Below are 25,139 nucleotides of genomic sequence, written 5' to 3'. Positions count from 1 at the left end.
TCCCACAGCCCGTGTACAACATTCACACCCATTCCATCTCCTCCCACAGCCCGTGTACAACATTCACACCCATTCCATCTCCTCCCACAGCCCGTGTACAACCTTCACTCCCATTCCATCTCCTCCCACATCCCGTGTACAAACTTCACTCCCATTCCATCTCCTCCCACAGCCCGTGGACAACCTTCACTCCCATTCCATCTCCTCCCACATCCCGTGTACAACCTTCACTCCCATTCCATCTCCTCCCACAGCCCGTGTACAAATTTCGCTCCCATTGAATCTCCTCCCACAGCCCGTGTACAAATTTCACACCCATTCCATCTCCTCCCACAGCCAGTGTACAACATTCACACCCATTCCATCTCCTCCCACAGCCCGTGTACAACATTCACTCCCATTCCATCTCCTCCCACAGCCGGTGTACAACCTTCACACCCATTCCATCTCCTCCCACAGCCCGTGTACAACATTCACACCCATTCCATCTCCTCCCACAGCCCGTGTACAACATTCACACCCATTCCATCTCCTCCCACAGCCCGTGTACAACATTCACACCCATTCCATCTCCTCCCACAGCCCGTGTACAACATTCACACCCATTCCATCTCCTCCCACAGCCCGTGTACAACATTCACACCCATTCCATCTCCTCCCACAGCCCGTGCACAACATTCACACCCATTCCATCTCCTCCCACAGCCCGTGTACAACATTCACACCCATTCCATCTCCTCCCACAGCCCGTGTACAACATTCACTCCCATTCCATCTCCTTCCACAGCCCGTGTACAACCTTCACACCCATTCCATCTCCTCCCACAGCCCGTGAACAACATTCACACCCATTCCATCTCCTCCCACAGCCCGTGTACAACATTCACACCCATTCCATCTCCTCCCACAGCCCGTGTACAAATTTCACTCCCATTGAATCTCCTCCCACAGCCCGTGTACATATTTCACACCCATTCCATCTCCTCCCACAGCCCGTGTACAACATTCACTCCCATTCCATCTCCTCCCACAGCCCGTGTACAACCTTCACTCCCATTCCATCTCCTCCCACAGCCCGTGTACAACCTTCACACCCATTGAATCTCCTCCCACATCCCGTGTACAACATTCACACCCATTCCATCTCCTTCCACAGCCCGTGTACAACCTTCACACCCATTCCATCTCCTTCCACAGCCCGTGTATAACATTCACACCCATTGAATCTCCTCCCACAGCCCGTGTACATATTTCACACCCATTCCATCTCCTCCCACAGCCCGTGTACAACATTCACTCCCATTCCATCTCCTCCCACAGCCCGTGTACAACCTTCACTCCCATTCCATCTCCTCCCACAGCCCGTGTACAACCTTCACACCCATTGAATCTCCTCCCACATCCCGTGTACAACATTCACTCCCATTCCATCTCCTCCCACAGCCCGTGTACAACATTCACTCCCATTCCATCTCCTCCCACAGCCCGTGTACAACATTCACTCCCATTCCATCTCCTCCCACAGCCCGTGTACACTCTCCCCACCTATTTAATTTCCTTCCACAGCCTGTGTACACTCTCCCCTACCATGGACTCTACCCACCCATTTAATCTCCTCCCACAGGCTTGCACCCAGCACCTTTCCCTATCCCAACCTCGCTATCACGGTAACTATATGTCTCAATTAAGACCAGGACTGTAGCTTCCTTTTTGTCCATTCAGCTATGGGTCTTCCTGAGCCCCTTGTCTATCTGCCGTCATCAATTCATAGAATAGTACAGCACAGAAGGAGGCCATTCGGCCCATCAAGTCTGTGCCGGCTCTTTCATGAGCAAACCAGTCAGTCCCACTCCTCCGCTCTTTCCCCATATCCCTGCAATTTTTTCTCCTTCAAGTATTTATCCAGTTCCCTTTTGAAGGCCACTCTTGACTCTGCCTCCACTGCCCGATCAGGCAGAGCGTTCCAAATACTAACCACTCGTGCGTAAAAAATCTTTTTCCTCATGTCACCTCTGGTTCTTTTGCCAATCACCTTAAATCTGTGACCTCTGGTTATCGACCCTACAGCCATTGGAGACAGTTTCCTCTTTATTTACTCAGTCTAAACCCTTCATGATTTTGAACAACTCGATCAAATCTCCTCTTGCCTCGCACCATCATCCCTTTTGTCTCTTAATCTCTCCTGCCCTCCACCCTATCACAGACCTTCCCTTTTGTTCTTTCCTCCCCTCCCCCTTTCCCTGCCCCCACACTTGCTTAAAAACCTGTTCCATCGCCAACGTTTTCCAGTTCTGACGAAGGGTCATCGACCTGAAACGTTAACTCTTGTTTCTTTCTCCACAGATGCTGCCTGACCTGCTGAGTATTTCCTGCATTTTCTGCTTTTATTTCTCCTCTTAGCCTTCTCTGCTCCAAGGAGAACAACCCCAGCTTCTCCAGTCTCTCCACATAACTGAAGTCCCTCATCCCTGGTACCATTCTGGTCAATCTCCCCTTAACCTTCTCTGCTCTAAGGAGAACAACCCCAGCTTCTCCAGTCTCTCCACATAACTGAAGTCCCTCATCCCTGGTACCATTCTGGTCAATCTCCCCTTAACCTTCTCTGCTCCAAGGAGAACAACCCCAACTTCTCCAGTCTCTCCACATAACTGAAGTGTGGGAGAAAACGTATTAAACATTAAGGCATGCTGGGATACTTGACCACTTTACTAATTGAACAAAGGACACTAAACTAGTTAAAACTAAAAGAACTGCTGACTGCCATAATAAAGTCAAGCTGACCTTTTGGCTTAGGACATCTGGTGATAAAATGTGAACATGTTAATCTGTTTCTTGAGAACAATGGAACCTATGAAACCATATGTTGAAATGTAATGTAAGCTAATCACATGAAGTTGTTTACCTTGCTGTATAACTATGAGCGCTGTACAATAGTAATTTAGAGTGCTGGTGAGCAGTAGGGACTGCTGCAGACTCTCCGTGATATCATGTAATAAATTCCTAAAGCGAACCTCGAAGTCTCCGTCTGATAGTTTATTTCCTCGACAGAATTTGGCGTAGTCATGCAGGATCCCTAACAACGGGATCCAAAAGAACTAAGAAGGTCTAAGTTGGGTATAGCGTCGACCTTGTATATCACTTGGCCCGCTTAGGCTCCAATTAGACAAAGGAAATTTTAAAAGGGACTCTCCTAAAAATAAAAGGAAAGTGCCCGGTGCCTCCCAGCTGAAAGGGGGAGAGCACCTAGTGCGTCCCAGCTGAAAGGGGGACGGCGCGCGGTTGCCTAGTTATCCGGCCGGTGACTCATGCTGAGCCAAGAAGCCCGTCAGGCTGAGGCAAGACTGCTGAGAAGAGAGAAAAGACTATGGCACCGAATTAAGTAGCTACAAAGAGAATAAAGGGTTGACTTCGAGACTCGCGGACAGAAAAACCGGTGAGCGCTCATTGTATTTTGTGTATATAAAATAACCCGCGGTTGTATAACCAGTAAGTTTAAAACTAAGTTACAGGAGTAAAGAGAAGATGGGAAATAACGGCAGTCGAGCGGATTCGTCCGATCCTGCCAAGAAAGGATTCGTCCGATCCTGCCAAGAAAGGAGCCCGAGGCAAGGTAAAACAGGAGGCTGCAAATGGTAAAATCAAGATATGTAAAAGAACGAATGACAGAATAAAAAAGCTCGTGCAACATCGAAAAAAGGTAGGAGATCCCATCGTTCCACCGGGATCGCCAGCCGATACTGTAATAAAAGAAACAGGAGACGATCGGTATGCGGTAACTTTTGGTAGTGATCTGTATGGATGGTCGGGTGGAGATTGGCCTTATGGGGGAAGTTTTAAAATACCTTTAATAAAAGAATGGGAAGAAATTACTAGCAATGAAGGAGGGGATCCTGAGTGGGACACCCCCTATATGTTATGGTGCTTTGCTAGGTGGAGGGAAGTAGCAAAAAGACACCAACCCCCAAAGAAGAAGGGGAAACAGGAAGAGGCAGAGGCTAGTCAGAAAAAGGAAGAGGTGCTGCCTAAGGCTCCTGTTGTGGGAATGTATCCCCGAACCCCAGCGGGAGATCCGGTTGAGATGGGGGAAAGAGTTAAATAATTTACTAATGATAGCGGCTGCTCTAAGACAGCAACCGGCACGATTTCCGGCGCCGCCTCCATACAATCCAGCAGGTCTAGCGGCACCACAGCCAGTTGTACCCCTACCAGGGGCACAGCCTGGAGCTCCACCCCCACCCGCAGGTGAACCCGTAATTGAACCTCCTCCTCCAGCAGAGGCACTCGGAGCAGGAGCTGCTGCACTGCCTGGTAGTAATGTACAGGGCCTACCCTCACGTAACGGACCTACAACTAGGTCACAAACAAAAGAAACAGCCCCTAGAGACAGAGGCGCGCTCGAACCTGACACTACTACCCATCAACTTCCTCGAGTCATGATAGGAGAGGTGGCAGTGTTAAAACCATGGTCCCCAGTGGAAGCTAGAGCTATGATAGCCCTCTTCCTGGGGATGTGCTAATGCTGCTAAAATGTGCGTATGGGTCCTCATGGTCGACCCTAAGGGACGGATTTGCTGTTCCCCCGGGAGAAAATGGAGATTGGCGACAAGATGATGTACAACTGGACCAGGGAAATGAGTCTTTTGCTCACTGGTTAGAACATAGAGGTAAAGAGGCTATAATGAGAGGAGCCAAGAAGCATAGTGACATAGGAGAAGTTACTCGATGTCTGCAAAGAAAGGAGGAGACAATTCCTGATTTTGTAGCTCGATTTAAAAGCAAGTGGGAGGAACATGCGGGAGTTCCGTTGGCAGACAATGGACCTTTGGCAGTACAAACACTGCTAAACTGCATGTTTAAGATGATACAATACCATTACACGTGATCTATGGAACGCTTGCTTCTTTGAGTGTATAAATATGCTGCATTCGCTGATGTCCTTTAGAGATGTTGGCCTAGCCTTTGTCCAGGCAGCTCTCTCCTTGTATACAAGTAAAATAAAGCTTTGCTTATCTGACGGTACAGTTTGTTTCAGAGTCTTACTCGGAGTCGAGACTTCGACAGTATTTCTTGGAGGTTCCACCGAGATCGCTTGCTGTACCGGTGAGTAAACGGACGAAGACACGGTATCTTTCTGGGAACGAATCCTAACTGGCCAGTTATAAGTGGCATTAGCCACCAAAGGGATTTCCTCTCAGTCTGAAAACTAGTGTGTTCTGTTTGCTATCGGCTACAGTACTGCGATCAGTTGAGACTCATTTTTCCAGGGTTGAGTTGTCATTTTTGTGATTATTTCCTCTTTCAGTTTATCAGAAAAGGAGACGATTTCGGAAACCTGAGCCCTGAAGTAGACCGTCCAGATAAGGCACAGTAAAGTCGGGTGATCCCGGACTAAGAAAGGTACCAAGGGTAAAAGGAAAAGCGCTTGAAGTTTGATAATCTCCGGGGGACCCACCCCCACTGCAGTAAGTTGAGACTATAGTAGGGGGTGGGTCCCCCGGAGATTAAGTTGAGACTATAGTAGGGGGTGGGTCCCCCGGAGATTAAGAAGCCGGAGAGAGAGCCTTGCGGCAGAAGGCAGGAGACCTTCAGAGATAGTAGGGGGTGGGTCCCCCGGAGATTAAGAAGCTGGAGAGAGAGCCTTGCGGCAGAAGACCTTCAGAGATTTCATTAAAGTATAAGGACTCAGTTCTGTAGTGGCGAATAACACAGACTGAGAATTGTCTATTGTTCAGTGTATAGTATAAGATTTTAATGAGTTACCTAATTTGTTTACCTGTGTGGTCTGTCGCGTTAGTTATTATTAGTCTTGTTATTGTTAGTATGTGTTTCTTTTCATCTCTTACAGCAACTTGGTTGCAAAATCGCAAAGGGGAAATGGGTTATTGCGATCCAGAGAAATTACGCCTAGTTGAGACTAACCAACAGGAAAGTCCCAATTAAGTAAAAAAAAAATGGGTGCCAAATCTAGTAAAATCCCAGAGAAAGGCACCCCTGCTTGTTATATTTTTCAAAACTGCGGTCAAGTTTCAATCAATGACCTGCCAAGGTGGTCCAGAGGGACCCGAAATGGGAAATACCCATTTCCACCAGATGGCACCTTTAACATAGACAGAATTACCTGTCTAGAGGAATGCCTCATTAAAAAAAAAAGGGTCTCAACTAGAAAAGGGAAAAAAAATAGTAAATTGGTCAGCCTTCTCAGATTGGAAAAAGGAAGCAGAGAGGCGACGCGAACGAAGTATAGAAGTTAGTAAACATAATAAAAAGAGGGATGAGATTAATCAGAAATAGAATAAACAACAACAAGTTGAACAAAATCAGGGTTGGCAGGGTCCACACAATGTATCCGGAAACAGAAATACCCAAGCCCAGGTTCACACTCGTCCACAGACTAATTGGACAACTAGCAATCCCTGGGGAAATCAAAGTGGCCCAAACGAAGAGTTTGGACAAAATCCAAATTGTTCAGCATGACGTTACTTAAAGCCCACCCCAGACATTGCCCAGGAACAACAGGCTGTGGTACAATTGCCTGCAGTACCATTAAATTCTAAAGAAGAGCCATTTATAAATTTAAATACGAATGGAACACAAGTTCCATTTTTTGGTAGACACTGGAGCAACTAATTCGGTCTTGACTAAACAATATGCAGCAGGAGCACCTTGTATCAATCAGAGTGTCAAGTGTGTAGGACTTTCAGGAACAACCCAGACTATGGTATGGCCCACTCCATTGGATGTACAGGTGAAAGACTTTCATGAACAGCATGCATTCTTATTATCTGAAGACGTTCCCATCAACTTATTAGGAAGAGATTTGTTGTGTAAAATGAAAGCAGTGATATCATGTACGGAAAAAGGACTGAAGGTATATGTTCCAACTGACAGATGTGGGATGTGCCCACTGCAGGTCCACAATTCTCTTATTTTGTATTGTTGGACTAATCATGATGACAACCTCAGTAAACAATTACTGATGGCTGTGGGAGCATTGCAGTATGCCACAAGATCAGTATCAGAATACCAGAAGCAGTTTAATTTGGGACATTGGCATGATAAATTGCATTGTATAGCCTATTATGACAAAACGGGAGAAGATCTAGAAGTGGCAATTAATTACAAGCCCTTTCTGCATCAGAAATATTCACTTAAAATCCGAAGAATTTTAATTGGGCAAGAAGGAATAGCGTCACCAATCTTGTTGACCCAAACAGCATGGGAATTATTCAGGGTAAAAGACTCTAAGCCACACTGTACACTAGCAGTGGCACATGAATTCAAACCTTCTGATCTAGGACAGATGGTCCTACGCCTATCAAAAGCTGCAGTTCAACAGGAGTGGAGAATAAGTCAGGGTTGGTTCAAGACCTAAGAGCAGTTAACGAGTCTGTTCTCCCTGCCTACCCGGTGGTCCCAAACCCAGCCACCATCCTGACCAGTATACCTCCTAATTCAAGGTATTATACGGTCATTGATCTCTGCTCAGCCTTCTTCAGCATTCCTATTCACCAAGATTCCCAGTTCCTGTTTGCCTTCACGTTCAAAGGAACCCAATACACATGGACCAGGCTGCCACAAGGCTATACAGAAAGCTCAACTATCTTTTCGCAGTGCCTCAAACATGATTTACAGAACATTGTCTTAACCGATGGGTTAACCCTCATACAGTACGTAGACGACCTGCTAATTGCATCACCTACCCAAGAGGCATTGTGAATCAGTGACTCAGCTTATCACTAAGCCTCGTATAGACATTGTAGAAACTCCTCTGGACAATAGCGATTTTATATTTTATGTGGATGGATCAGCCCTCAGAGACGAAAAGGGCTCGCCAAAAAGTGAATATGCCATTTCCGATGATCATTCAATTATCCAAGTATGCTGACTACCATCTTTCTTTTCAGCACAACAAGCAGAACTGTTTGCCGTTACAAGAGCATGTATTTTAGCTACAGGAAAATCAGTGAATATTTATATTGACTCTCGGTATGCATTTGGAGTCACTCATGATTATGGTCAAATTTGGAAACTTAGAGGATTCCTGACTTTATCAGGATCTACAGTTAAAAATGCTGAACAAATTGATAACCTTTTAAAGGCTGTCCAGTGTCCTACAAAAATTGCTGTTATTAAATGCAAAGCACATACAGGCAATCAAGACCAGGCTTCTTTGGGCAATGATAGGGCGGATCGAGCAGCTAAGGCTGCTGCTCTATCTGATACAGGGTCACAAGTGTCTGCATATGTTCTTAGAAATCAAGATCCAGACAATCTCCCACCCACAATTGATGACGTTTTGGCCTATCAATTACAGGCCAGTCCGGACGAAGTGTTAGCTTGGGTGAATGATTCTCGTTTTAAAACACCTGAAGGAGTATGGGTCTACCATGACGGCCGCATGGTGGCTCCCAAGTCAATACCCCCATGGATTGCCCAATGTGTCCACATGTTCACATGCAGGCAAAGGGGGGATGGCAGACTATATCACACAAACTTGGTATTCACCAGGCAGTGACAATTACAAAACAAATTAGTGAACAATGCATTACCTGCCAAACAATGAACCCAGGTAAAATGGAAAAGGTACAGGCTGCCTCCCACCCAAATCCAACAGGACCCTTTGTACATTTACAGATGGATTTTATTGCATTACCGGTATGTTTAGGATTTAAGTATGTATTAGTTATTGTAGATGTGTTTTCACGATGGATTGAAGCCTTTCCATGTAAAAAAAGAATGATGCAGTTACTGTTGCAAAATGTTTGTTAAAAGAAATTGTACCACGATTTGGTATAGCTGCACAACTTTCAAGTGACAATGGATCACATTTTACTGGGACAGTTGCGCGAGAAATGTGTAAGGCTTTACAGATCAACCAACACTTCCACTGCAGCTATCATCCACAGTCAGCGGGACTGGTAGAAAAAAATATATATAATGGCATGCTGAAAAATAAACTTTCCAAACTCTGCAGCGAGACAGGACTTAAATGAGTCGAACTTTTACCCTTGGCATTGACGGTAAGGCGATCAGCAACAAACAGAACGACGGGACTGTCACCACATGAAGTCGTCATGGGACGACCTCAGAGACTGCCATTTTCTGCACCCTTCACTGCCAAGCAGATGGACATTCACAAGATGGATGAACATATGTTGAATTATTGCATTGCCTTAACTAAGTGTATTTCCAGTTTCCGCCAACAGGTCAAGCAAGCCCAGGGTGAACCAGCTGAAGGAAGGTGCCATAACCTAGAACCAGGAGACAACGTATACGTGAAAGTGTTCAAGAGAAAAGTATTCAAGAGAAAGAACGGTCTCCAACCCAGATTCGAAGGTCCGTACCAAGTACTCCTAGCAACTAATACTGCTGTAAAGGTGAAAGAGAGACCAACATGGATCCACGCCTCCCACTGCGACAGAGCTCCAGAAAACAAGGACAAGGAATCACCAACCCCATCAGTAAATGGAACTGGACATTAGGACTATGTTTCCTTGGGACACTTATAATACCTGCAATGCCCGAATTGTATATAAATACATTTTTGTATATGGCATACACGTACGCAACAACGGTAAGCGCTTCCAGCTGTTGGGCTTGTGCCCATGTTCCCATACATAGTAAAGGGGGAATTCCATTAAGACCTATCCCCTTCAATGAGTCAGAGACGATGGAATGGATTTTACGCCAAAATGGGAGTATTACCAAGTATGAGTTAAATGGCCCCAAAAAGATTATAGTAGATGAAGACTGGCAAAGGCATTGGACCTCGGCAGGGTACGATTTGGACACCCTCAAAGGATGGTATCAGCCTAAGTATGACCATGCTAGATAGCTCCCCTCCCTGGTCCTCACCAATACATCTGGGATAGGGAGACCAGTAAGCTCCTTGTGCCTGGGTAAGAGTAAGAGTAGAGGACCAAGCGTTGGCCACAGTTATTATGCAGAACCAGTTAAAGTAATGATGCAGGTACAGGTCAAAGACCTATTTGATGGAGAAGGAAAGATTAAATGCAATCTTGCTAGACTAGGTTGTCCTTGATAAGGACAAAAGGAGGGAATGTGGAAATATGATTTTGCCCTTACTAGTGCATGATGGGATACTTGACATCTAATGTATTTTTGTACCATTGCCTGTGGACTGAAACCGAGTCAGCAGCAACTAACGTAATCTTCTGACCTATTGCAATTAAGTTAATCACAACCTGCCAGAACAATACATTGCAGAACTATTGGGTAACCGCACTGCTAATGACATCTGGCCAAAGAATGAAAACAATTCTTTGTTTGGCGCTGTGAGGCAACAGTGCTAACCACCAGCACGGTGGCATGGTGGTTAGCACTGTTGCCTCACAGCGCCAGAGACCCGGGTTCGAATCCGGCCTCGGGTGACTGTCTGTGTGGAGTTTGCACATTCTCCCCGTGTTTGCGTGGGTTTTCTCCGGGTGCTCCGGTTTCCTCCCACAGTCCAAAGATGTGCGGGTTAGGTTGATTGGCTATGATAAATTGACCATTAGTGTTAGGGGGATTAAATACGTGGGGTTACGGGGATAGGGTGGGATATGTGTTGGTGTAGGGGTTACGGGGATAGGGTGGGATATGTGTCGGTGCAGGCTCGATGGGCTGAAATGGCCTCTATCTGCACTGTGGGGATTCTATGATTCTGTGATAATTCTGTTAAAGGTCATATTGAACTTGTGTTCTTCACTGTATAAATATGATAATCAGACATGAGTGAGCAAATCATTTTTTGGTAACAAGATTCAAACAAAACCTCCTGACAGAATATAATTAACTAACTTTGTCTGAAGACATTTCTGTCCTGCTGACCTTTTGATTGTCCTTGTTTAAACTCTTAATGTGTTTAAAGGACGGTCACCTAGAGCATCCGCAGTGTTGGAATTGTTTGTTGACCCGATGGTTATAATTTGTGTAGTGACGGGAGTTTTATTTATATTAATTTGTATAATGTGGATAAGAGTGGGATATCTGTTAGCGCAAACAGTAGAATCAGTAGCATTTGTAAAAAGAGCTACGAAAGTACTAGAGAGAAAGGAAAGAAAAAGAGCAAACCAGGATGACTATGATGAAGATTGTCTAAAAATGCGTCCTTTCCCAAAGGGATATTATCCTCCCTATGAAAACGAACTGAATACAATGCCGTAAAGCAGTGTTGATCAGTAAAGATCAACAAGGAGGGAATTGTGGGAGAAAACGTATTAAACATTAAGGCATGCTGGGATACTTGACCACTTTACTAATTGAACAAAGGACACTAAACTAGTTAAAACTAAAAGAACTGCTGACTGCCATAATAAAGTCAAGCTGACCTTTTGGCTTGGGACATCTGGTGATAAAATGTGAACATGTTAATCTGTTTCTTGAGAACAATGGAACCTATGAAACCATATGTTGAAATGTAATGTAAGCTAATCACATGAAGTTGTTTACCTTGCTGTATAACTATGAGCGCTGTACAATAGTAATTTAGAGTGCTGGTGAGCAGTAGGGACTGCTGCAGACTCTCCGTAATATCATGTAATAAATTCCTAAAGCGAACCTCGAAGTCTCCGTCTGATAGTTTATTTCCTCGACATGAAGTCTCTCATCCCCTGGTGCCATTCTGGTCAATCTCCCCTTAACCTTCTCTGCTCTAAGGAGAACAACCCCAGCTTCCCTAGACTCTCCACATAACTGAAGTCCCTCATCCCTGGTACCATTCTGGTCAATCTCCCCTTTAACCTTCTCTGCTCTAAGGAGAACAATCCCAGCTTCTCCAGTCTCTCCACGTAACTGAAGCCCCTCATCCCTGGTACCATTCTGGTCAATCTCCTCTGCACCCGCTCCAAAGCCTCCACGTCCTTCCTAAAGTGGGGTGCCCGAATTGGACACAATACTCCAGCTGAGGCCAAACTAGTGTTTTTATAAAGGTTTAGCATCTCAGCTAAGGATCTCATATCAGTTTTTTTTTTTTTTTTAAAACAGCCTTACAGATTCACCAGAATGATAACTGGACTCCAAGAGTTAAGTTACGAGGAGATGTGCGGGTTAGGTTGATTGGCTATGATAAAAATTGACCCTTAGTGTTAGGGGGATTAAATAAGTGGGGTTACGGGGATCGGGTGGGATATGTGTCGGTGCAGGCTCGATGGGCCGAAATGGCCTCTATCTGCACTGTGGGGTTTCTGTGATTCTGTGAGAGATTACACCAACTTGGGTTGTATTCCCTAGAATTTAGAAGGTTTGAGGTGATCTGATCGAGGTTTTCAGGATATTAAGGGGAACAGATAGGGTAGATAGAGAGAAACTATTTCCGCCGCTGGTTGGGGATTCTAGGACTCGGGGGCATAGTCTAAAAATTAGAGCCAGAGCGTTCAGGAGTGAAATTAGGAAACACTCCTACACACAAAGGGTGGGAGAAGTTTGGAACTCACTTCCGCAGTTGATACTGGGTCAATTGTTAATTTTATTTCTAAAGCCCAGCTTTGTTAACCTGTCCTGCCACTTTCAAAGATTTGTGCACAAACACCCCCAGGCCGCTCGCTCTCTCTTGCACCCATTTTAAGAACAGAAGAAGAACAGGAGTCGGCCGTACGGCCCCTCGAGCCTACTCCGCCATTCAATAAGATCATGGCTGATCATCGACCTCAACTCCCCTTTCCTGCACTCTCCCCATATCCCTCGATTCCCCTAGAGTCCAAAAATCTATCGATCTCAGCCTTGAATATACTCAAAGGCTCAGCATTCACAGCCCTCTGGGGCAGAGAATTCCAAAGATTCACAACCCTCCGAGTGAAGAAATTCTTCCTCATCTCAGTCTTAAATGGCCGACCCCTTATCCTGAGACTATGCCCCCTAGTTCTAGACACTCCAGCCAGGGGGAAACAACCTCTCAGCATCTACCCTGTCAATCCCCTTGAGAATCTTATATGTTTCAATGAGGTCACCTCTCATTCTTCTAAACTCCAGAGAGTATCGGCCCATTCTACACAATCTCTCATCATAGGACAGCCCTCTCATCCCAGGAATCAATCTGGTGAACCTTCGTTGCACCGCCTCCAAGGCAAGTATATCCTTCCTTAGATAAGGAGACCAAAACTGTGCCCAGTACTCCAGGTGTGGTCTCACCAAGGCCCTGTACAATTGTAGCAAGACTTCCCTACTCTTATACTCCAACCCCCTTGCAATAAAGGCCAACATGCCAATTGCCTTCCTTATTGCTTGCTGTACCTGCATGCTAGCTTTCTGTGTTTCTTGCACGAGGACACCCAAATCTCTCCGAACACCAACATTTGAAAGTTTCTCGACCATTTAAACAATATTCTGTTTTTCTAATCTTGTACCACTTAGCATGCACTATCTCTCCTCATCCTTCCTACCAAAATGTATCACCTCGCAAAAGCCATTCTTAAGCCTGCCCTTACATAGAAACATAGAAAAATAGGAGCAGGAGTAGGCCATTCGGCCCTTCGAGCCTGCTCCGCCATTCAATATGATCATGGCTGATCCTCTGTCTCAATACCAAATTCCCGCTCTCTCCCCACACCCCTTGATGCCTCTAGAAATCTATCGATCTCCTTCTTAAATATATTCAGTGACTTGGCCTCCACAGCCTTCTGTGGTGGAGAATTCCACAGGTTCACCACCCTCTGAGTGAAGAAATTTCTCCTCATCTCAGTCCTAAATGTCCTAGCCTGTATCCCGAGACTGTGACCCCCTCGTTCTAGACCCCCCCCAGCCAGGGGAAACATCCTCCCTGCATCCAGTCTGTCCAGCCCGGTCAGAATTTTAGACGTTTCAATGAGATCCCCTCTCATTCTTCTAAACTCTAGTGAATACAGGCCTAGTCGACCTAATCTCTCCTCATACGACAGTCCTGCCATCCCAGGACTCAGTCTGGTGAACCTTCGCTGCACTCCCTCTATGGCAAGTATATCCTTTCTTAGGTAAGGAGACCAAAACTGCACACAGTACTCCAGGTGTGGTCTCACCAAGGCCCTGTATAACTTTTTTTTATTCGTTTATGGGATCAGGGCATCGCTAGCAATGCCAGCATTTATTGCCCATCCCTAGTTGCCCTTGAGAAGGTGGTGGTGAGCCGCCTTCTTGAACCGCTGCAGTCCGTGTGGTGATGGTACTCTCACAGTGCTGTTAGGGACGATTCACTTGGTTAATTCCTGAGATGAGGGGGGTTGACTTATGAAGAAAGGTTGAGCAGGTTGGGCCGATACTCATTGGAATTTAGAAGAATGAGAGGTGATCTTATCGAAACATATAAGATACTGAGGGGGGCTCGACAAGGTAGATGCAGAGAGGATGTTTCCCCTCGTGGGGAAATCTAGAACTCGGGGGCACAGTCTCAGAATAAAGGGTCGCCCTTTTAGAACTGAGATGAGGAGGAATTTCTTCTCTCTGAGGGTCGTAAATCTGTGGAATTCTCTGCCCCAGAGAGCCGTGGAGGCTGGGTCATTGAATACATTTAAGGCGGAGATAGACAGATTTTTACAAGATAAGGGAGTGAAGGGTCATGGGGAGCGGGCAGGGAAGTGGCTTTGAGCCCAAGATCAGCCACGATCTTATTGAATGGCAGAGCAGGCTCGAGGGGCCAAATGGCCTATTCCTGCTCCTATTTCTTATGTTCTTATATACATATATAATTGACCTGGGTATTGGAATACAGAGTAGAATTTCTAAATTTGCCGATGACACCAAACTTGGGGGTGTGGCAAACAGTGAGGATGATACCAATCGACTGCAACAGGACACAGAAAGGCTGGCAGAATGGACAGATGGAATTTAATACAGAGAAGTGATGCATTTTGGCAGAAGGGACAGGGAGAGGCAATATATGCTTAATGGCACAGTTTTAAAGAGTGTGCAGGGACAGAGGGACCTGGGAGTTAATGTGCACCGGTCCCTGAAGGTGGCGGGACATACTGAGAGAGTGGTTAGCAAAGCATATGGGATCTTGGGCTTCATAAATAGAGGTATTGTATACAAAAGTCCTTTCCGGCAATGCCTCGATTTTTAAAATTCGCATCCTTGTTTTCAAAGTCCTCCATGGCCTCGCCCTGCCCTAGCGTTGTAATCTCCTCCAGCCCTACAACCCTCCAACAGCTCTGCGTTCCTCCAATTCTGGCCGCTTGCGCATCCCCGATTTCCATGGCCTTCAGTTGCCTTGACCACAAGCTCTGGAATTCCCTCCCTAAACCTATCCACCTCGCTCCCTCTCTCCCCTCCTGTAAGACACTCCTTACACCCACCACTTGCCCCAATATCTCATGAGGAGCGGTGTCAAATTTTGTTTCATAACACACCTGTAAAGCCTTGGTACATTTTATTTCGTTAAAGCCGCTATATAATTTCAAGAAGTTGTTATATCCGTCTAGTAATATGGAGACCAGAACTGTGCACAGTGCTCCAAGTGTGATATGGAGACCAGAACTGTACACAGTAACTCCCAGTGTGATATGGAGACCAGAACTGTGCACAGTAACTCCCAGTGTGATATGGAGACCAGAACTGTGCACAGTAGCTCCAAGTGTGATATGGAGACCAGAACTGTGCACAGTAACTCCAAGTGTGATATGGAGACCAGAACTGTGCACAGTAACTCCCAGTGTGATATGGAGACCAGAACTGTGCACAGTAACTCCCAGTGTGATATGGAGACCAGAACTGTGCACAGTAACTCCAAGTGTGATATGGAGACCAGAACTGTGCACAGTAACTCCGTGTGATATGGAGACCAGAACTGTGCACAGTAACTCCCAGTGTGATATGGAGACCAGAACGGGGAGGGGAGGAATGTTTAACGAAGTGTTAAAATTGATGACGAGTGCCACTGAATAAAAGATCTGGCGGATACAGAGAGGACAGGAGTCGGGATTAATAGGATTAATGACAGGACGCACTAGCAGAATGCCGTGCTGTACAAAAGACAATAAAACCAAGGAATGAGATAGTCTAGCTGGTGTAATTGGAAGTGTGACAGGCTTCACAAATCCCTCGAGTGTGTCGACTGCCCAGTACTGTTATTGCTAAACGTTTATAAATCACCGGCTGGGGCCCAGCATTGTGCAATTGGGCACCGCACTTTAGGATGTCAAGACCTTGGAGACGGTGCAGTGGAGAGTGACCAGACCGTGACCAGGGATGAGGGACTTGAGTTACGTGGAGAGACTGGAGAAGCTGGGATTGTTCTCCTTAGAGCAGAGAGGTTGAGAGGAGATTTCATAGAGGTGTTCAAAATCATGTAGGGTTTTGATCAAGTAAATAAGGAGAAACTGTTTCCAGTGGCAGGAGGGTCAGTAACTAGAGGACACGGATTAAAGACAATCAGCAAAAGAACCAGAGGGGGAGATGAGGAGAATTTGTTTACGCAGCGAGTTGTTGTGATCTGGAATGCGCTGCCTGAAAGGGCGGTGGAAGCAGATTCAATAGTAACTTTCAAAAGGGAATTTGGATAAAAATTTGAAGGCAAATCATTTGCAGGGCTCTGGGGAAAGAGCAGGGGGGGGAGTGTGGGACTAATTGGAGAGCTCTTTCAAACAGCCGGCACAGGCACGATGGGCCAAATGGCCTCCATCCATGAACAGGAGATGTACAAGGCTCAGTGGTAGCACTATCACCCTGAGTCAGAAGGTCATGGGTTTGAGCCCCACTCCAGATACTCGAGCCCCATAATCCAGGCAGACACTCCCTGGTGCCAGTACTGAGGGAGCGATGCACTGTCGGAGGGGCAGTACTGAGGGAGCGCGGCACTGTCGGAGGGGCAGTACTGTGGGAGCGCTGCACTGTCCGATGGGCAGTACTGTGGGAGCGCCGCACTGTCCGAGGGTCAGTACTGAGCAAGTGCCGCACTGTCCGAGGGGCAGTACTGTGGGAGCGCCGCACTGTCGGAGGGGCAGTACTGAGGGAGCGCTGCACTGTGGGAGGGGCAGTACTGAGGGAGCGTTGCACTGTGGGAGGGGCAGTACTGAGGGAGCGCTGCACTGTCGGAGGGGCAGTACTGAGGGAGCGCTGCACTGTCGGAGGGGCAGTACTGAGGGAGCGCTGCACTGTCGGAGGGGCAGTACTGAGGGAGCGCTGCACTGTCGGAGGGGCAGTACTGAGGGAGCGCTGCACTGTCGGAGGGGCAGCACTGAGGGAGCGTTGCACTGTGGGAGGGGCAGCACTGAGGGAGCGTTGCACTGTGGGAGGGGCAGTACTGAGGGAGTGCTGCACTGTGGGAGGGGCAGTGCTGAGGGAGCGCTGCACTGTCGGAGGGGCAGTGCTGAGGGAGCGCTGCACTGTCGGAGGGGCAGTACTGAGGGAGCGCTGCACTGTCGGAGGGGCAGTGCTGAGGGAGCGCTGCACTGTCGGAGGGGCAGTGCTGAGGGAGCGCTGCACTGTCGGAGGGGCAGTACTGAGGGAGCGCTGCACTGTCGGAGGGGCAGTACTGAGGGAGCGCTGCACTGTCGGAGGGGCAGTGCTGAGGGAGCGCTGCACTGTCGGAGGGGCAGTGCTGAGGGAGTGCTGCACTGTCGGGGGCAGTACTGAGGGAGCGCCGCACTGTCGGAGGGGCAGTACTGAGGGAGTGCCGCACTGTCGGAGGGTCAGTACTGAGGGAGCGCCGCACTGTCGGAGGGGCAGTACTGAGGGAGCGCTGCACTGTCGGAGGGGCAGTACTGAGGGAGCGCCGCACTGTCGGAGGGGCAGTACTGAGGGAGCGCTGCACTGTCGGAGGGGCAGTACTGAGGGAGCGCTGCACTGTCGGAGGGGCAGTACTGAGGGAGCGCCGCACTGTCGGAGGGGCAGTACTGAGGAAGCGCTGCACTGTCGGAGGGGCAGTACTGAGGGAGCGCCGCACTGTCGGAGGGGCAGCACTGAGGGAGCGCTGCACTGTCGGAGGGGCAGTACTGAGGGAGCGCTGCACTGTCGGAGGTACTGTCTTTCAGATGAGACGTTAAACCGAGGCCTCCCGTCTGCCCTCTCAGGCGGATGTATCTCTGGCCGGCTGTCCCGCTCGCGCTCTGTCCCCGCCCGCCCCCTGTCCCCGCTCGCTCTGGGCAGCAGCTGCACAGTAACAGGTTAATGGATATTGGGTGGCGAACATCTGGTCTGTTAAGTAATCCCATCAAATTCATGTCTAACCAGTAATCCCGAGGGGATTGGGGGAGGAACCGGAGACAAAAACCTGGGAACACATAATATGAGAGCGAGAGCGAGAGCGCGAGACAGAGAGAGAGAGAGAGCGCGCGAGACAGAGAGAGAGATTAGTCCTGGGAGAAGGAGACAGACCATACCTTGGGGCCAAATATGTAACAACATGTCACAACCTGAGGACTGTTTAAAATTAAGACTGTTTAAAATTAATATTGAACGTACCAAATGAAGTAGAAAGACTGTTTAAAATTAATATTGTTTAAAAGTAATATTGTATGTACCCAACAAATGTCAAATCGATTGACACCTACAGAATGTTGGAAAACTGTACCTTTTTGCTATGTAACCTTTGGCAATATGGTTCTCTGTAAACTTTCATGCCAATAAAGCATTTGAATTGGAATTGGAGCGCGCGAGACAGAGCGAGCGAGAGCGCGCGAGACAGAGCGAGCGAGAGCGCGCGAGACAGAGAGAGAGAGAGAGCGCGAGACAGAGAGAGAGAGAGCGCGAGACAGAGAGAGAGAGAGCGCGAGACAGAGAGAGAGAGAGCGCGAGACAGAGAGAGAGCGCGAGACAGAGAGAGAGAGAGCGCGAGACAGAGAGAGAGAGAGCGCGAGACAGAGAGAGAGAGCGCGAGACACAGAGAGAGAGCGCGAGACAGAGAGAGCGCGAGACAGAGAGAGCGCGAGACAGAGAGAGAGCGCGAGACAGAGAGAGAGAGCGCGAGACAGAGAGAGAGAGCGCGAGACAGAGAGAGAGAGCGCGAGACAGAGAGAGAGAGCGCGAGACAGAGAGAGAGAGCGCGAGACAGAGAGAGAGAGCGCGAGACAGAGAGAGCGCGAGACAGAGAGAGAGAGCGCGAGACAGAGAGAGAGAGCGCGAGACAGAGAGAGAGAGCGCGAGACAGAGAGAGAGAGCGCGAGACAGAGAGAGAGAGCGCGAGACAGAGAGAGCGCGAGACAGAGAGAGAGAGCGCGAGAGAGAGCGCGAGACAGAGAGAGAGAGCGCGAGACAGAGAGAGAGCGCGAGACAGAGAGAGAGAGCGCGAGACAGAGAGAGAGAGCGCGAGACAGAGAGAGAGAGCGCGAGACAGAGAGAGAGAGCGCGAGACAGAGAGAGAGAGCGCGAGACAGAGAGAGAGAGCGCGAGACAGAGAGAGAGAGCGCGAGACAGAGAGAGAGAGCGCGAGACAGAGAGAGAGAGCGCGAGACAGAGAGAGAGAGCGCGAGACAGAGAGAGAGAGCGCGAGACAGAGAGAGAGAGCGCGAGACAGAGAGAGAGAGCGCGAGACAGAGAGAGAGAGCGCGAGACAGAGAGAGAGAGCGCGAGACAGAGAGAGCGCGAGACAGAGAGAGAGAGCGCGAGACAGAGAGAGAGAGCGCGAGACAGAGAGAGAGAGCGCGAGACAGAGAGAGAGAGCGCGAGACAGAGAGAGAGCGGAGACAGAGAGAGAGCGCGAGACAGAGAGAGAGCGCGAGACAGAGAAGAGAGCGCGAGACAGAGAGAGAGCGCGAGACAGAGAGAGAGCGCGAGACAGAGAGAGAGAGCGCGAGACAGAGGAGAGAGAGCGCGAGACAGAGAGAGAGAGCGCGAGACAGAGAGAGAGAGCGCGAGACAGAGAGAGAGAGCGCGAGACAGAGAGAGAGAGCGCGAGACAGAGAGAGAGAGCGCGAGACAGAGAGAGAGAGCGCGAGACAGAGAGAGAGAGCGCGAGACAGAGAGAGAGAGCGCGAGACAGAGAGAGAGAGCGCGAGACAGAGAGAGAGAGCGCGAGGACAGAGAGAGAGAGCGCGAGACAGAGAGAGAGAGCGCGAGGACAGAGAGAGAGAGCGCGAGACAGAGAGAGAGAGCGCGAGACAGAGAGAGCGCGAGACAGAGAGAGAGAGCGCGAGAGAGAGAGAGAGCGCGAGAGAGAGAGAGAGAGCGCGAGACAGAGAGAGAGAGCGCGAGACAGAGAGAGAGCGCGAGACAGAGAGAGAGGGCGCGAGACAGAGAGAGAGCGCGAGACAGAGAGAGAGAGCGCGAGACAGAGAGAGAGAGCGCGAGACAGAGAGAGAGAGCGCGAGACAGAGAGAGAGAGCGCGAGACAGAGAGAGAGAGCGCGAGGACAGAGAGAGAGAGCGCGAGACAGAGAGAGAGAGCGCGAGACAGAGAGAGAGAGCGCGAGACAGAGAGAGAGAGCGCGAGACAGAGAGAGAGAGCGCGAGACAGAGAGAGAGAGCGCGAGACAGAGAGAGAGAGCGCGAGACAGAGAGAGAGAGCGCGAGACAGAGAGAGAGAGCGCGAGACAGAGAGAGAGAGCGCGAGACAGAGAGAGAGAGCGCGAGACAGAGAGAGAGAGCGCGAGACAGAGAGAGAGAGCGCGAGACAGAGAGAGAGAGCGCGAGACAGAGAGAGAGAGCGCGAGACAGAGAGAGAGAGCGCGAGACAGAGAGAGAGAGCGCGAGACAGAGAGAGAGAGCGCGAGACAGAGAGAGAGAGCGCGAGACAGAGAGAGAGAGCGCGAGACAGAGAGAGAGAGGCGCGAGACAGAGAGCGCGAGACAGAGAGAGAGAGCGCGAGACAGAGGAGAGAGAGCGCGAGACAGAGAGAGAGAGCGCGAGACAGAGAGAGAGAGCGCGAGACAGAGAGAGAGAGCGCGAGACAGAGAGAGAGAGCGCGAGACAGAGAGAGAGAGCGCGAGACAGAGAGAGAGAGCGCGAGACAGAGAGAGAGAGCGCGAGACAGAGAGAGAGAGCGCGAGACAGAGAGAGAGAGCGCGAGACAGAGAGAGAGAGCGCGAGACAGAGAGAGCGCGAGACAGAGCAGAGAGAGAGAGCGCGAGACAGAGAGAGAGAGCGCGAGACAGAGAGAGAGAGCGCGAGACAGAGAGAGAGAGCGCGAGACAGAGAGAGAGAGCGCGAGACAGAGAGAGAGAGCGCGAGACAGAGAGAGAGAGCGCGAGACAGAGAGAGCGCGAGACTGAGAGAGAGCGCGAGACAGAGAGAGAGAGCGCGAGACAGAGAGAGAGAGCGCGAGACAGAGAGAGAGAGCGCGAGACAGAGAGAGAGAGCGCGAGACAGAGAGAGCGCGAGACAGAGAGAGAGCGCGAGACAGAGAGAGAGCGCGAGACAGAGAGAGAGCGCGAGACAGAGAGAGCGCGCGAGACAGAGAGAGAGAGCGCGCGAGACAGAGAGAGAGAGCGCGAGACAGAGAGAGAGAGCGCGAGACAGAGAGAGAGCGCGAGACAGAGAGAGAGCGCGAGACAGAGAGAGAGCGCGAGACAGAAGAGAGAGCGCGAGACAGAGAGAGAGAGCGCGAAGAGCAGATAGAGCGAGAGACAGAGAGAGAGCGAGACCAGAGAGAGGAGCTGCGGACAGAGAGAAGCGCGAGACAGAGAGAGAGAGCGCGAGACAGAGAGAGAGAGCGCGAGACAGAGAGAGACGAGAGAAGCGCGAGACAGAGAGAGAGAGCGCGAGACAGAGAGAGAGAGCGCGAGACAGAGAGAGAGCGCGAGACAGAGAGAGAGAGCGCGAGACAGAGAGAGAGAGCGCGAGACAGAGAGAGAGCGCCGAGACAGAGAGAGAGCGCGAGACAGAGAGAGAGCGCGAGACAGAGAGAGAGCGCGAACAGAGAGAGAGAGCGCGAGACAGAGAGAGAGCGCGAGACAGAGAGAGAGCGCGAGACAGAGAGAGCGCGAGACAGAGAGAGAGAGCGCCGAGACAGAGAGAGAGCGCGAGACAGAGAGAGAGAGCGCGAGACAGAGAGAGAGAGCGCGAGACAGAGAGAGAGAGCGCGAGACAGAGAGAGAGAGCGCGAGACAGAGAGAGAGAGAGCGCGAGACAGAGAGAGAGAGCGCGAGACAGAGAGAGAGCGCGCGACAGAGAGAGAGCGCGAGACAGAGAGAGAGAGCGCGAGACAGAGAGAGAGAGCGCGAGACAGAGAGAGAGAGCGCGAGACAGAGAGGAGAGAGCGCGAGACAGAGAGAGAGAGCGCGAGACAGAGAGAGAGCGCGAGACAGAGAGAGAGCGCGAGACAGAGAGAGAGAGCGCGAGACAGAGAGAGAGAGCGCGAGACAGAGAGAGAGAGCGCGACAGAGAGAGAGAGCGCGAGACAGAGAGAGAGAGCGCGAGACAGAGAGAGAGAGCGCGAGACAGAGAGAGAGCGCGAGACAGAGAGAGAGAGCGCGAGACAGAGAGAGAGAGCGCGAGAACAGAGAGAGAGAGCGCGAGACGAGAGAGAGAGCGCGAGACAGAGAGAGAGAGCGCGAGACAGAGAGAGAGAGCGCGAGACAGAGAGAGAGAGAGCGCGAGACAGAGAGAGAGCGCGAGACAGAGAGAGAGAGCGCGAGACAGAGAGAGAGAGCGCGAGACAGAGAGAGAGAGCGCGAGACAGAGAGAGAGAGCGCGAGGACAGAGAGAGAGAGCGCGAGACAGAGAGAGAGAGCGCGAGACAGAGAGAGAGAGCGCGAGACAGAGGAGAGAGCGCGAGACAGAGAGAGAGAGCGCGAGACAGAGAGAGAGAGCGCGAGACAGAGAGAGAGAGAGCGCGGACAGAGAGAGAGAGCGCGAGACAGAGAGAGAGAGCGCGAGACAGAGAGAGAGAGCGCGAGACAGAGAGAGAGAGCGCGAGACAGAGAGAGAGAGCGCGAGACAGAGAGAGAGAGCGCGAGACAGAGAGAGAGAGCGCGAGACAGAGAGAGAGAGCGCGAGACAGAGAGAGAGAGCGCGAGACAGAGAGAGAGAGCGCGAGACAGGAGAGAGAGCGCGAGACAGAGAGAGAGCGCGAGACAGAGAGAGAGAGCGCGAGACAGAGAGAGAGAGCGCAGAGACAGAGAGAGAGCGCGAGACAGAGAGAGAGAGCGCGAGACAGAGAGAGAGAGCGCGAGACCAGAGAGAGAGAGCGCGAGACAGAGAGAGAGAGGCGCGAGACAGGAGAGAGAGCGCGAGACAGAGAGAGAGAGCGCGAGACAGAGAGAGAGAGCGCGAGACAGAGAGAGAGAGCCGCGAGACAGAGAGAGAGAGAGCGCGAGACAGAGAGAGAGAGCGCGAGACAGAGAGAGAGAGCGCGAGACAGAGAGAGAGAGCGCGAGACAGAGAGAGAGAGCGCGAGACAGAGAGAGAGAGCGCGAGCGAGACAGAGAGAGAGAGCGCGAGACAGAGAGAGAGAGCGCGAGACAGAGAGAGAGAGCGCGAGACAGAGAGAGAGAGCGCGAGACAGAGAGAGAGAGCGCGAGACAGAGAGAGAGAGCGCGAGACAGAGAGGAGAGCGCGAGACAGAGAGAGAGAGCGCGAGACAGAGAGAGAGCGCGAGACAGAGAGAGAGAGCGCGAGACAGAGAGAGAGAGAGCGCGAGACAGAGAGAGAGAGCGCGAGACAGAGAGAGAGAGCGCGAGACAGAGAGAGAGAGCGCGAGACAGAGAGAGAGAGAGCGCGAGACAGAGAGAGAGAGCGCGAGACAGAGAGGGAGAGCGCGAGACAGAGAGAGAGAGCGCGAGACAGAGAGAGAGAGGCGCGAGACAGAGAGAGAGAGAGCGCGAGACAGAGAGAGGAGAGCGCGAGACAGAGAGGAGAGCGCGAGACAGAGAGGGAGAGCGCGAGACAGAGAGGAGAGAGCGCGAGACAGAGAGGGAGAGCGCGAGACAGAGAGAGAGAGCGCGAGACAGAGAGAGAGAGCGCGAGACAGAGAGAGAGAGCGCGAGAAAGAGAGAGAGCGCGAGACAGAGAGAGAGCGCGAGACAGAGAGAGAGAGCGCGAGACAGAGAGAGAGAGCGCGAGACAGAGAGAGAGAGCGCGAGACAGAGAGAGAGAGCGCGTGACAGAGAGAGAGAGCGCGAGACAGAGAGCGCGAGACAGAGAGAGAGAGCGCGAGACAGAGAGAGAGAGCGCGAGACAGAGAGAGAGAGCGCGAGACAGAGAGAGAGCGCGAGACAGAGAGCGAGAGAGAGCGCGAGACAGAGAGAGAGAGCGCGAGACAGAGAGAGAGCGCGAGACAGAGAGAGAGAGCGCGAGACAGAGAGAGAGAGCGGCGAGACAGAGAGAGAGAGCGCGAGACAGAGAGAGAGCGCGAGACAGAGAGAGAGAGCGCGAGACAGAGAGAGAGAAGCGCGAGACAGAGAGAGAGCGCGAGACAGAGAGAGAGAGCGCGAGACAGAGAGAGAGAGCGCGAGACAGAGAGAGAGAGCGCGAGACAGAGAGAGAGCGCGAGACAGAGAGAGAGAGCGCGAGACAGAGAGAGAGAGCGCGAGACAGAGAGAGAGCGCGAGACAGAGAGAGAGAGCGCGAGACAGAGAGAGAGCGCGAGACAGAGAGAGAGCGCGAGACAGAGAGACGAGCGCGAGACAGAGAGAGAGAGCGCGAGACAGAGAGAGAGAGCGCGAGACAGAGAGAGAGGAGAGCGCGAGAGAGAGAGCGCGAGACAGAGAGAGAGAGCGCGAGACAGAGAGAGCGCGAGACAGAGAGAGAGAGCGCGAGACAGAGAGAGAGCGCGAGACAGAGAGAGAGAGCGCGAGACAGAGAGAGAGAGGCGCAGAGAGAGAGGAGCGCGAGACAGAGAGGAGCGCGAGACAGAGAGAGAGAGCGCGAGACAGAGAGAGAGAGCGAGAGAGAGAGAGCGCGAGACAGAGAGAGAGAGCGCGAGACAGAGAGAGAGAGCGCGAGACAGAGAGAGAGAGCGCGAGACAGAGAGAGGAGAGCGCGAGACAGAGAGAGAGAGCCGCGAGACAGAGAGAGAGAGCGCGAGACAGAGAGAGAGAGCGCGAGACAGAGAGAGAGCGCAGAGGCAGAGGAGAGGCGCGAGGACAGAGAGAGCGCGAGACAGAGAGAGCGCGAGACAGAGAGAGCGCGAGACAGAGAGAGCGCGAGACAGAGAGAGCGCGAGACAGAGAGAGCGCGAGACAGAGAGAGCGCGAGACAGAGAGAGGCGCGAGACAGAGAGAGCGCGAGACAGAGAGAGCGACAGAGAGAGCGCGAGACAGAGAGAGCGCGAGACAGAGAGAGCGCGAGACAGAGAGA

At 50.8% G+C, this 25,139-nt stretch overlaps 1 protein-coding gene and 1 long non-coding RNA gene across 2 annotated transcripts in view; both read left to right on the top strand.

Annotated features, from left to right (window-relative positions):
* The window catches only part of LOC147092098 (AMP deaminase 3-like), a 997,179-nt gene that overhangs the window by 912,878 nt on the left and 59,162 nt on the right, over nt 1–25,139 (top strand). The gene's annotated exons all lie outside the window — the stretch shown is intronic.
* LOC147092099 (uncharacterized) lies at nt 597–11,559 on the top strand. The gene is made up of 2 exons (XR_015075030.1): nt 597–5,397; nt 9,194–11,559. It is a non-coding gene; the product is annotated as an uncharacterized LOC147092099 (long non-coding RNA).

The sequence above is a fragment of the Somniosus microcephalus genome, unplaced genomic scaffold, assembly GCF_052327205.1.
Source record: "Somniosus microcephalus isolate GS21.2 unplaced genomic scaffold, FLI_Smic_1.0 unresolved_chr2, whole genome shotgun sequence".
NCBI lineage: Eukaryota > Metazoa > Chordata > Chondrichthyes > Squaliformes > Somniosidae > Somniosus > Somniosus microcephalus.
This window is presented reverse-complemented; position numbering and strand designations above follow the sequence as displayed.